This window comes from Mirounga angustirostris, unplaced genomic scaffold (assembly GCF_029215605.1).
Source record: "Mirounga angustirostris isolate CCGP_5_RB_7025 unplaced genomic scaffold, mMirAng1.0.hap1 SCAF_3, whole genome shotgun sequence".
Classification (NCBI taxonomy): Eukaryota; Metazoa; Chordata; class Mammalia; order Carnivora; family Phocidae; genus Mirounga; species Mirounga angustirostris.
This window is the reverse complement of record NW_026991711.1, coordinates 66242037-66256476: the sequence shown is the minus strand read 5'-3', so window position 1 is coordinate 66256476 and position 14440 is coordinate 66242037. Positions and strand designations below refer to the sequence as shown.

At 33.2% G+C, this 14440-nt stretch overlaps 1 protein-coding gene across 9 annotated transcripts in view; it reads left to right on the top strand.

Annotated features, from left to right (window-relative positions):
• NBEA (neurobeachin) overlaps nucleotides 1–14440 on the top strand; it is a 680995-nt gene that overhangs the window by 303768 nt on the left and 362787 nt on the right. The window lies entirely within an intron of this gene.

Below are 14440 nucleotides of genomic sequence, written 5' to 3'. Positions count from 1 at the left end.
TTCTTCTACATTTGATATTTTTCCTTTTTTCTCTCCCCCAAATTATTCTCATCCTTTGAATCCTGTTTCAGATTCCTTAAGTCTAATTAATGTCTTCTCTTATGTGATCTTGTGCCATTTTATTTATACAATTTTGATAAAATTATTCATCACTTATAAATAGGAAATATCTTATTGTTTATATTGTATTGCCTAGCTTATTTTGGTACATAATATTCAGTATTTTTTCCTTATACTTGACAAGAACATTATTTTTGTTACTAATATTGGTAGAGGTAAGTTTTGAAAATAAGGTGGTAAGACAGGTAAAATGTTGTGTTCTGTGGTAAGAATTCCCAGTACTGATCAGTCATCCACACCTGTAAGCTGGCTGCTGTGCTCATCCAAGGTCTATTCTTGCTCTCCACCCCAGCCTCTGGAAATACATGTCCTTTCATGTTCTCATTCTTGTACATGTATTCTTGATCATTCTTTTTCCCTCTCTTCCATTTCCCTCCTTTTTCTCATTTGAAACATTATTCCTCTCCTCTGAGAAGAAAAACTGTCAAACTATTATAAAGGACTCAGGAAATTTACATGATAAAAATATCTTTATGCTAGCCATTGAATATTTAAAAATAGTGCTTATGATGAATAAATCCCATTGCTTTGACTTCATCATGTATATCTAAATGGTAGGAACAAAGCTGGATTTAGATAAGTGAAAGTATTTTATGTCCTATGAAAAGAGAAGGCAATTATTCTTAATTTCAAGTAAATATAAAGTGCATTTGAATGGCATCTTTACTTGTTGTTTTATATTCATTTGTTCTTAATTTACACTTGTATTCATGTAGTTTTTTTTATAAAATAATCACTGATACTTTGTATTGTCTATGTCCTTTAAAATAGCTAAAATAGTGTTGTTTCATTTTCTTAATTTGTCTATCACTTTTATTAGTCATCCTGTGTTAAATTACTATTATATGATTCTAGAGTACTCAATGTAGTTCATACTTTTTAAGGTCGCTCATTAACGGTACAGTTGGTGTATGTGTGTTTTCTCTTGGCAATAATTAAGGATTTTTGGAGACAGTAGTTATTTGGAGCTTAGTGAACTTTCTATAAGAAAATTCTAAGTTTTAAATTTGCAAACTAATGCATAAAAATTAGAGTCAGTACGTATGCAAGTATCAAAGTCCACCAGCCCAAGATGACAAAACAACCTTTGGTCCAATGGTTATATTTATTTGGTTTGCTGCAGCAATGGAGGATGAACTTCAGAGGTTCAGTTGTAGATTCAGGAGTCCTAAGAACTACAGTGAGCCTATAGTTATCATTAGTAATAAAGAATCAGTAGTCACCTAAGTTAATTAGAAGAGAAAACGTTTAGGGGTGTGGGGGGGTGGCTGTGTGTGTGTGTGTGTCTGTGTGTGTGTGTTAGCCTAGTTAGCCTAGTGTCCTTTACTCTGTCTTATTCCACAATAGCAGAGTGGCCCTGAGAAATCACTATTTATATTCTGTGAGCATTATTTATGTTAGGTTGAGAACTCACAAGAGTATTAAAGGTAACTTGAGTATTAAAGGTAACTTAATTATGATGTGGATACAGCAGAAAGTCTTATAGCATCCAAAGTCAGGAAATGAAAAATAGATAGACGTCAGGCAACCTTGAAATGGGAGAGGAGAGTCAGTACCAAGGCTGCTCCCTTTGACTCTCAGAGCAACTTTATAGCCTTCCATATTTGCTTCTCTCTGTGTATCAACTCAATTTTTCACTTCTTTCCCCGATTAACTTCACTTTTTTAGTCATTGGAACCTGGCCCAGTATAGTACCCCACTCTGACTCCAAATGTGCTTTTAATGTAAATGTTTTTCATCAGTTGACTATAGTCACTATATAGAAGAGAGGATCTGAGTGGCTCAGCCTTGGGTCTTGTGTCTACCTGTTACAATCAGCTAAGATTGGGGTTGATGGGAGGGGTGAAGTTGGGTATAATATATAGGCTGCCTCTTTTAGAAGCTATATATATAAGTTTAGAAGCTATATGTATAAGTTAAACATATTAGAAAGGGATGGTCGCAGTGCAGGAAATGTTATACTAAAGTGTCTGTTACACTTTTGGTGACGTTAATAAATGTTTTATTAAAGTCATACAATACTCAAGAATATTTAAGTTTCCAAGACTAGCATTTTTTTTATAATAGCATGGAATTTCCACTCAACCAAAATAGAACATCCTTAAAATGTTATTATAAAAAGAATGACCCTAATCAAGAAGCCCAGTTCACCCTTGGATCATTCATAGTAAAAATATGGCCACATAATTAGAAAAACTTACATATCTTTATTTTGATTCAAAAATTATAGATTGAAATGTATTTTCAGAAGTTACTTTAAAATGGCAATAATACAAAAAAATGTACATGACAGATTCAGTATAGATGGTAATGAGTGGCATACTTTTTTAAATAACCCTGAATTCCTCCATGAAAAACAGAACAATAGATGTTGAAACAATAGCTACAGCAACAAAAAATGAACAGTTACAACCAAACTAGGTGACAAGGTATCCCATTGATACTCCAAAATATGACTGGGTTGAGATGCAAGAGCTACAAGATAACACATGGATTAGCAGAGGCCAGGGAGAAAGTGGTGGGAAACAAGGTGGCATCTGAGGAAACTAGTCTACAAGTACTCATTGGTAAACCCAGAGGGCCAAATTGAGAACCCCTAAAATAGGGAAGGCTTTTGCACACTATAATAGCAGATGAGTCCAAGGGTTCCATGGTAAGGCTGGAAGGGGCTGAGCCATCTAGGCGCCATGAGTAATTAACCAACTAAAGTTCTCCCAAGACAAAGCCCCACATTGAGAAGAAACTACTATGAATAGAATCCAAATTGAGCAACAGAAGGGCAAGAGAGACAAAGAGAAAGTCCACATAAAAATGGGTTATGAACACAGTGCTGATAGTTCTCAGAAAGTAGGTTGTCATATTTTTGAAAATTATATGAAAACAAACAGAAGAGGGATCTCATGATAACCACTAAGCTCCAAATAACTATTTTGGAGAACTAACCATTTAGTTATATGAGAGAGAATGTGGTATATAATGACTATATGCTATGAAAACTGAAAAAAGTAGAAGGACAATAATTATATTTGTAGTGGCATTATTGATGTTTTTATAAAGCTGTTGCATAATGTTTTTATAAAACAATTAGTAATTATTGATATTCTAATTATTTTATCTTGAAAATCAAGATTCTCATTAAATAAAGGAAATCCAGATATAAAATACAGTTTAAGCAAATCATTTAGTTTTGAATTTGAATGGGACATTATAAAAGCTAAATTTTTATGTGCACACACACACATAAACACTCACACTCACATATGTACTCTAATCCTGTGTACTGTTTCGCCTAGGAACAATGACCAAGTTAGTAGCAGTGAGGATGTTTGGAGTCCAGATTGTAGTCTTGAAATATCATTTGCCAATGAAAGAAAGCAGTTTCTTGGAGAAATGGGTAATTTCAAGGCTACAACAGTAAGTGCTCATGATTTGCCTGCAACATTTAGTGATACCAAAACCAAGGAAGATATCAAACACTGTCAAAAAGGCTCAGGAGCTAACTTGAAGACACTCTTATTGGCCAAAGATGGGGGCATTTTGAGTACCAATAAGTTAATAACTCCAAAGCATCAAAATGCATGGATGTGTTTAAATCTGTAAGTCATAAGAATGATTTTTAATATGACTTGGTTGAATTTAGAATGTAGGGAACGAACTCATTATTTTAAAAACTGATCAATAAATATTTATCCTGTTATTCCTTTGTAAGTTATATCATTTGTGTTATCAAATCATTAATGAGGGTAATCTTCTTTTTCTAGAAATATAAATATATCTGATAAGTGATGGATATTTGGGTTAGATCATTAACATTTAGGATCCCCTCAGGAATTAATAGATCATAGCATCAATGGCTGCTAACATCACAGAAGGAGAGACAAATAGACAACCAGATGGAGAAAACACTATCACCCATCAAGACTAACTGGCTGACCTAATTAATTAATTAATTAAAGCTGAATCTCATTGATTCTATATATCCAACATGTTAAACTGTGCCATGAGAATTCCGTCATCAAAATTAACACTGGTGGAAATTCTGCACTACAAATGTCTTGGTTTCATCAAAATAATTTATATAGGAAAAGAAGAGTTAAGGGGATCTATAGCTTAAAAGAGCTTTAAAAGATATCTCAAAAATCAATAAAATTGAGTTGTTTATACATATAACTCTATCATTTGGGTGATAAACTTTAAAAAAAACCATAATGATTATCATAAAAACTAGATAATGCTTTGTTAAAAGTAAGGAGAATAGCACAAGACACAAGGAGACTTTTTGGGATATTTGACAGAAGTGTTTCTTCATCTATGTAGTGGTTTTAAGGGTGTTCATTTTTAAATAATTCGTTAAACTGTTTTATGCATTTTACTTATCTGTGTTATATTTTACAGAAGTATTTTAATGTTCTCTAAGGAGAAAGTTATAAAAAGCTCTTAATGACATTAAAGACATAAGTAATGGTGAACTATATCATGTTCATGGTAGGAAGATGATCTCACAAAGAAGTAATTTCTGTCCATGATAATCCATCACTTTGAATAAAAATTTGTTTTCAAAAATCTCAAATTATTTTCACGAAATTTGATGAGTTTTTCTCTTAAATTTCTAAAGTAGAATGAAGGGTTGAATATAACCAAGATAATTTTAAAGAGGAGCAAGCTATTGTAATTTTAAAAGTGTATAATGGCCCAGGGCTAAACAGATCACTGTATCAGAATAAATATCCAGAACCAGATCCCAACTCAGGGCTGTGACAGAGCTGTCATTACAAAAGAAGATGGATGAACAATGCAATAAATGCAGCCAAATCAATTGCAGATTTTGTGTTAATTAAAATAATTGAATCCCTTCCTCACTAAATACACAAAAAGTCATACAAAGATGGTTGAAATGCAAAACTTCAAATCCTATAGAAGAAAATACAGGACAATATCTGTATTGCCAAAGTCAAAGTATTTCTTTAACTAGACCAAAAATAACCCATAAAATTTAGTGGTTGATAAATTTGACCATCTAAAAATTACTTTGGTTTATCAAAAGACACCATTAAAAAGTGAAAAGTTGGAGAGTGACATCAGCAAGATACTGAACCAGAAAGCTTCAGACCTTTGTTCCTCCATAGAAACACTGAATAAACAACAATATATAGACCAAAAGAGCTTTATTAAAACTGTAAGAACAAGGGGTGCCTGGGTGGCTCAGTCGTTAAGTGTCTGCCTTGGGCCCAGGTCATGCCCCCATGGTCCTGGGATCGAGCCCTGCGTCGGGCTCCCTGCTTGGCGGGAAGCCTGCTTCTCCCTCTCCCACTCCCCCTGCTTGTGTTCCCTCTCTCGCTGTCTCTCTCTCTGTCAAATAAATAAAAATTAAAAAAACAAAACAAAACTAAGAACCAGTTAAGAAACTGCAGCTACCAAGCAAATACTCCAAAAGTTAGAAATCCCATGGTATTTTGTTTGTCTTTGTGCTACCTCCTCCCCAGTGCAGTATGGCAGGCCTGGTCAAGAGGAAATCACTGAATTCCCATGTCTTCCCTTGGAATAAAAGGGAAAGAGTGCAGATTCCTTGCAGCATTCTAGATAGTGTAAAAAGATGTTTCTTTTAGCTGAAAACCATGATCAACTGTAATAATTTTTGAGCCTACCACAACTCAGTGCTGTGTTGCTTAAGATTGAACTATACTCGGGCACCTGGGTGGCTCAGTCAGTTAAGTGTCTGACTCTTGTATTCATCTCAGGTCATGATCTAGGGTTGTGAGATCAAGCCCCACATGGGGCCTTCACTGGGCATGGAGTCTGCTTAAGATTCTCTCTCTCCCTCTACCCCTCCTCTCTACACGTATGTACTCTTGCTCTCTCTTAAAAAAAAATTACTTAAAAAAATTGAACTATACTGACTGCAGAATACATTTCTCTTCCTATTTTTGATTGTTACTTTTGATAAATTTGGTTAACTGACACTTAGGTATCATTGTTCATTCTGTGCATAATTCTACTTAAGCAGCAGTGTGTATCGTTTATTGTTATTTTTTTTTTAAGATTTTATTTATTAAACAGAGAGAGAGGGAGAGAGCACAAGCAGGGGGAGCGGCAGGCATAGGGAGAGGAAGAAGCAAGCCTCCCTGCTGAGCAGGGAGCCCGATGCAGGACTCCATCCCAGGACCCTGGGATCATGACCTGAGCCGAAGGCAGACGCTTAACGACTGAGCCACCCAGGCGCCCCCCTAGAGTTGTTATTGATATTATTTTAAGAAAATGGTCACCAGCATTTTAGGAAAATTTCACAAATATACACCAATGATGTTTTGTATAACATCCCATATTTTTGCAAATGATTCATTTTTGTATTAGGGGGAATATACTTCACATATTGTGCTAAATATAAAAAAAAATTAGGAATTTTTAATCAACCATTTTTATTCAAGCAAAGTATTTTATGTGTAATTCAGAAATTTTTTCTTTCTAAATTATTCTTTGAAGGTATTTGTTGGTAATGATGATCACTTGAATTTTTACAAATATGGTAATCAAGTAGCATTTTATCAAGGGATCTTATCATAATTTTCAAGTAGCTACTGAAGATTTTTAGGTACCTGAGTAATTTGTGTTGTCAGGATGTCAAGAGATCATGGTATAACAGAACTTTAAAGAAATGATCCTTCAGAAATGACATCTTCAAAAAGGTTTTTGTATGAATCAAAACAAAATGGAAAAGGGATGTGCATGATTGATCCACTATTTCACTTGACTTAACATTGACAATCAGTGCTTTAATAATTGTGACAGCCAGATTGCCTTCATATAAAAATTATAATCTATTATGAAGATCAGAATATCTTTTAGTATTTGTTCCATAATATATGGTATATATTTAAGGATTTTACTCTAAATGCCTAAGATCCTGTCTTGCTTTCAAAAAAGGGAGATCATATTAAAACCTGTGAAATAACAAGGTGTTTTTAGTCAGGATTAATACTTTTCTAGTATTGTTAGTTGAATATAAAGTCCTGCAGACAATGTTGATAGGAATAGGAAGAAAATGGCAGTGACACAATGTTTTGAAGGAAAATTCTAAAATATTTAGCATGATTTCCTCTATTTTGTCATGATAGAATAACAGTGAGTGGATTTGCCCTCCGAATGTAACCACTAGAAAATTGAACAAAGTACATAAACCAACAGTTTTTAGATCTTGGACAGTAGGCCAATGTGAACTGTAATCCCTGAAAAAAAGGAAATGACTGAATTGGGTTCAGTGACTTCTATTAACATTTTGCCTGGAGGCACATTCTGGAGCATTGTGAAAGAAGGGCAATCTGAAGTAAAACACAGCAGTCTTGGTGAACTGAAGAGATAGGCACCAGAGGTCAAGAAGTTGTGGAGCACAGTTTCATAGAGGAGGTAGCTACACAGTAAAATAGCTCCAGAAACCTGTGAATGGGCCCCTTGAATCTTTACTGAATACTAAATGGCACATGCATAGGAAGAAATTCCATAAGATAGGCAAAATATGACCAAGGGGTTTTGAAATGAGTATTTTCCTTACTTCACAGGAGAGAGAGCATTGTTTTAACTGCCCAGCCAGAGTGGTGGTGGGTCCTCACATTATTGGAGGTAGTGAGTAGAGTGCTCAGAAGAGTAACACATTAGTAGTAGAGTTAAATTATTTTTAGAGTACAGATTACTCTAGTGTAGATCCACCCTTAAAAAAAAATAAACACTTAAAAATAAGCCTCAAAAGAATCAATTTGATCCACCAATAATTTAACTGTCAGAGCAAAGCCTGACAGTTTAAAGGAACAAAAGCAAGACGCAAGCACTTAACGATGCAATAATCACAATTCCCAGTATCCAAATAAAATTACTAGACGTAAGATAAAGCAGTGAAGTGTAGCACAAAACCAGAAGGAAAATCAGTTGATAAATATGACAGAGATGGTGAGTTTAAAAGACAAGGATTATCAGATGTCATTAAAATGTTTAGGTATTAAAGGAAAATAACACAATGTGGAGAGAAATGAACAATATAAAAAAGAAAAATTCATTTAATGGATTTAACAGTTTATTATACACTGATTAAGACAATAACAGTGAACTATAAGATATAGAATAGTATCTTTCCAAACTGAAACAGAAAAAAAAAGACTAAATATATAAAAGGGGAGTAGAACCACAGGAGTCTATGGATAAATCAAGCAGTTAAATATATTTGGAATTGGAGTGCAGGAAGAAGGAGGTTAACACTATATATATATATATATATATATATATATATATTTATATATGTATATGTATATATATATATAAAAGATATGTGTAAGAAAAGCTTGTCTCAAAGGGTTGTATATTTTATATTCCCATTGTTTTTTGGACATTCTCAAAAAAACAAAACTGTAGTGATGGAAAACATATATATATATATATGAAATAATAGCCAAATAATTCTAAAACTATAAATCCTAAGATCCAAGGAATTCAGCTAACTGCAAGCAGAATCAACACAAATAAAAAAGTACGATGCAACATCATAATTAAAGTGTTCAAAACTAGCATTCAAGAGAAAATTTGAAAGAACAGTCATCAACATTAAGCAAACCAACAACTCATTTAAAAGTCATTTGAACAGATACTTCACCAGTAACAATATTAGGATGTCAAGTAAGCACATAAAAAGATGGTCAATATCATTAGTAGGTAAATTAAGACCACAGTGACTCAGCACTACAAACATACAGAGAGGGTTAAAATGAAAAATAATGATAATACCAAGTGCTGAGGAGAAGAATTTGGAGCAACTGTCACTCTCATTCATGGCTTTGAGAATATAAAATGGCAGCCACTGAGGAAAATGGTTTGGAAGTTCCTTATTAAGTTAAACATTCACGTACCGTATAACCTAGTAATCCCATTTCTTGACATTCTCTCTAGATAAATAAAAACTTATTTTCACACAAAAACCTGTATAGAAATATTCTTAGCAGCTTTATTTAACCAAAGCTGAAAAACTCAAGGAACAAACTATTGATAAACCTTACTACTTGGATGAATTCCAAAGACATTGTTGTGTGTAAGAAAAGCTTGTATTAAAGGGTTCTATATTTTATGTTCCCATTGTTTTTTTGGACATTCTCAAAAAGACAAAACTAGTAATGGGAAACAGATGAGCAGTGGCCAGGGGTTATGGGTAAGGGGAGAAGGTTACTGCAAAAGAATAGTACAAGGGATTTCTTGGGATGATGGAACTATTTTGTGTCTGATTGTGGTGGCCATACATGAATTAATATATGTGTTAAATCTCATAGAAATTTACATACAAAGTGAAAAAACTCAATTTTAATGCATGACAATTTAAATTTTAAATTAAATTTTTTATTATTGGGCAACCCTGTCGGGACCCCTCTCACTCTTGAGAGCTTTTTCTGTATCTTCACTTAATAAACTTCTATTGCTTTACTCAAAAAAAAAAATTTATTTGAGAGAGAGAGAAGGCAAGAGAGAGCAGGAATGGTGGGGAGGGGCAGAGGAGAGAGAGAAGCAGACTCCTTGCTGGGCAGGGAGCCCAACGCAGAGCTCGATCCCAGGACCCTAGGATCGTGACCTGAGCCGAAGGCATACACTTAACCAACTAAAACACCCAAGTGCCCCTTATATTAAAATTTTAAAGAACTGTCAGAGGAAAAACACATTACTTACAAAAATAAAAATTATTGCCAACATTTAGTCAGAAACTATGAAAAGCAGAAGATAGATAATGGAACTTCATTAAAGTGCTGATAGAAAAGACTTCCAACCTGGAATTCTTTAATGAAAATAATCTTCAAAAATGAAGGGGAAGGAAAGACTTTTTCAGACAACAAAAGATAAAATTCATTGCCAGCACATCTGTGCTCTAAGAATTGTCAAAAGAAATTTTCCAAGTAGAGTTAAGGATACCAGATGGAAACTTAGACACACACAAAGCAGAGTACAAGAAATATGTGGAGAGATAAAAATTTTTTCTCATTTTTAATTGGTGCAGAAAAAGCATTTGTTAAAATTCAACACCCATTCATGATAAAATATCTGAGAAAAAAAGTCCCAAAGGGAACAAACTTAACCTAAAATTGGTACCTACAGAAAAACCAACTGATGTTATATGTAATGTTATATGAAATAGTGAAAAACCAAATGAGATTGAGAAGGGAAAGATTTTGCCTTTCTAACTCAATTTAACCACTTTAATTCAACATTTTACTAGAGTATCAAAATACTAGAGTAAAGCAAGAAGTAAGAATAAAAGATATACAGATTGGAAGAAGTAGAACTATTTTTAAATGCAGATGAAATTACCATGTATGTAGAAAATCCTAAGGATTGAGGATGTAAAATGGTACAGGTTTGAAAAACAATTTGGTAAGGGGGCGCCTGGGTGGCTCAGTTGTTGGGCATCTGCCTTCGGCTCAGGTCATGATCTCAGGGTCCTGGGATCGAGCCCCGCATTGGGCTCCCTGCTCCGCGGGAAGCCTGCTTCTCCCTCTCCCGCTCCCCCTGCTTGTGTTCCCTCTCTCGCTGTGTCTCTCTCTGTCAAATAAAATCTTAAAAAAAAATAAAATAAAATAAAAATAAAAAAAGAAAAACAATTTGGTAGTGTTTTATAGTTAAGTATTCAATTAAAATTTGACCCAGCAATTCCACAATAATTATTATTTAAGAGAAATGCAAACATATGTCCATATACTTACATAAAATTTTATAGCAACATTCATAATAACCACAAACTGGAAACAACTACTATATATCATTAAAAAGTAATTAAACAAATGCTTGTATTATCCATATGATATAGACTACTACTCAAGAATAAAAAAACCTGATACTCAGAAAAATCCATGAATTTCAGAAATATTGTGCAAGAGCACCCTGGCTCAAACAAGTTCATATTCTGTGTTTTCATTTTTATGAAATACTGGAAAAGAACACATTTTTTTATAGTGTAGAATGCAGGAAAGTGGTTGCCTGGGGTTAAAGATGTAGAGAGGATTGAGAATAGTCACAAGAGAATTTGTGGGGGTGACAGGCAGGTACATTGTACTGGTGAACACATGGACATATAAATTTATCCTAACTCAGAAATGTGCATTCAGAATGGTCACATTGTATTTTATATAAACTATCCTGCAGTAAAGTTGAATTAAAATCATAAAACAACTTAGTTATTGAATTTGGGGGATGCATATTTATTCTTAATACATGGAAATGGTAAATATAGAAGTCAAGAGAAAGTCTAAAAACAGACTCCTTGGTTTCATAAGTCACCTTTGGTTACCTTGGAGACATTGCAGAAGAGTCATGGGAACAGATACAGTATTGTAGAATGCAAAAGTGTTTGGAAAAGAAGCTGAACATAGACCAGTCATTGGAAAAATGTAATGACGAGACAGAAGAGGAAAAATTGATAGAGGTTCATCTGGCTACGTAGAATTTTATTCGTAGTGACAGAAGGGGAAAAAATCCTTTTGGAGATGTAAAAATGAAGATGCTTGTTAGGGGTAAGAGAAATTAATGCAGAAAGGACATCAAGAAGAGTTCAGACCAAATAGAGAAGTGCACTTTGGGAGGGAGCAGGGACACTTCTAAACTTAAAGGATAATTTATAGGATAGGAATAGACATGGGTTGAGGGAAAAGTAAATGGAATTTTCTGCATCCATTGTTTACTCAATTTACCTTTTAAAGATGTTCTAATTTAGTTTTAGTAGATTCTGTGTTCAAAGGCATAGCTCTTTTTGAATTGGACCTAATATTATGAGCATCTTATTCCAATTACTTTTTTCCTTACAAATAGGTAGAAATTAAATTGTCCAAAAAATAACATTAATATTTACTAAATGTAGATGTTAACAAAGATTTTTTCATCATAGATAACTTCTAACATGAAAATAATACCTTCTAAAAGTAGAAATCATACTCTTTCTTCTTAAATAAAACTCTCAAACTACATAGTTTAGTGTTTCAATATGGAAATTTTCTTTTAGCCAATAAAAATATTAACGGAAAAAAGACATGCTTTGTTAAGAAGAATGATTTCTTACTAAAGTCCTCAAACCAGTATTATTTTTTCAATCACTAAAATTATTGACTTTTATACTCATTGACTAGCTGAGCTAGAACTATATTCCAACAATTTAAAATTAAGCATTGATGAGAAGTCAGAGAAAACTATATTTACGAAAGAGTTTACTTAAGAGATATACTCAGAGGTAACACATCATCTCCCTAGTCTCCCAGGAAAGAAATTCGAAGTAAAGTGTACAAGAATGCATCTTCTTCACAGCAATAGAAAATAGGAATAACAACATACAAATACAGAGCAGACCACGAGTGGTGATCTAAAAGTCACAGATGGCATAGCTGAACTGTTAAAAGAATGACTGAATGCAAAGAATTTGCCATCAGTGGCAAATAGATTTATCCCTTATTAAGAAATGGATCATCTACTTTGATATGATGATTGGAAAATATTTTTATTTCACAAAATAATAAAGTGTAGTACCTGTGTCATATATTACATGATAACATAATTTAGAATGGGACAAGTTTCTCTTTTCTAATGAAGTTAAAATATTCATATAATTTTTCATTCAAATTAGGACAATTTCAATTGAGAGGGGGCCAATATTTGGAATTACACCCAGGAAACTGGTATGAGCTGGAAAACCAGGATATATGGATGCTTGATACAAAGTTAATAATATGAAGACAAGGTCTATATACTCCATGAAACATACGACATTGAATAAAAGTCCATTTTTTTGAGGGTACACATGTGGTTTGTATTGAGACAGAGAAGTATTTTTACATTGTGAAAAATTTGCCTTCATATTGATTTAGATATAATGTTTACATGTGTAATAAACTACATGAGATCTTCCAGAAACTAAGCTTGAAGTCAATATAGGCTTTTATTTTTTTTACCTTTTGAGATATTTATGCACATTAGATAAATATGTAAATAATTGGGAAAGAAAAACTAAATTGGAAAATTCAAAAGGGGAAATATATTGCTGAGCAGTTCTATCATTTTATAGTGGTTATATTTTCCAGTATTTCAAACACTTTTATATTTTTATTAGGGACATACTATAGTCTAAAATATGAATAGTTTATAGTGTTAATCCTGAGTTTGTTTAGTAGCTGATGGTTGTCTGTGTCCTTCACATTGCTGTAAGAAATATCCACATTTTTTATTGAATTCTGATTTTAGAGTATAAAATGTTATAGACTTTAATTTTATAATATTAAGTTACATATTTGAAACAACTTGAGAATATTATATACTTTTTTCTTTTGTTTTACTAGATTCGTAGAAAGCATGCACTCAACAAAGTAGAACCATCTATGGCCCTAGGTGGCAGAGATGGTTGCAGATGATGAGATATACCTATATGTAAAATTCCAGTAGATTCCTACATAAGAAAAATTGACTATTATTATAAATTATGGTTCAGCAGCATCTGGCAATGGTGGTAGAAGGGCAGGGACAATTTATTTGCCACATATAAATATCCTTGTGTACCAGTTGGTAGAGTGATTGATGTGGAATAGAAGCCAATTTATGGATTATTTATATAATCCTTTAATTTCAGTTAATTATAGAATCAACAAATGAAATTGATGTATTTCTAGTCATTGAAGAATAGGAGGGATTCAGAAAAGTATTTATATAATTGAATTCTTTTTTAATGACCATAAAATGCTTTCCATTTATCTGTACTTGCCTGGCTGTTCCTCTAAGAAGACTACCTGATATTCTGTGCTAAATTAGGTTCCCTTGTTATAACCTTTAATAGCACAGTGTGCTTTTTCTCTAGAGCATGTATCAAAATTATAGTAAGTAACCTATATGTGTTTAATTACTTGGTAATGTCTCTATCACTTACCAGACCAGACTCCACCAGATTTCCAGGACCTGCCAGCGTACCCCCAAAAACACTTGTGGTTGGATAGCGGATGGTAGAACAAATGAGATTGTTTTCTATACTCAAGTAGATTTCAGTAATTGGTCTTAATATTATCGGAGAGAAGGGTATAATTTAACTTAAAACAAGCAAAAAGCAGAAATTCCTGGTTTACCTTATTGCAACATTGTCTGGAGGATTTTATGAGTGATAGTGGCCAATTTTTTAATATTGCACAGGAAATAATATATTTCAATATAATGCTTGAAGTTTTATTTGTATTCTAAAAAACTGATATTTATCTTGATATTGCTTTATTTCCAACTATATTCCTAAAACAAAAGTAAAATAATGGTACAGCATGCACAAAAACACATCATGGAT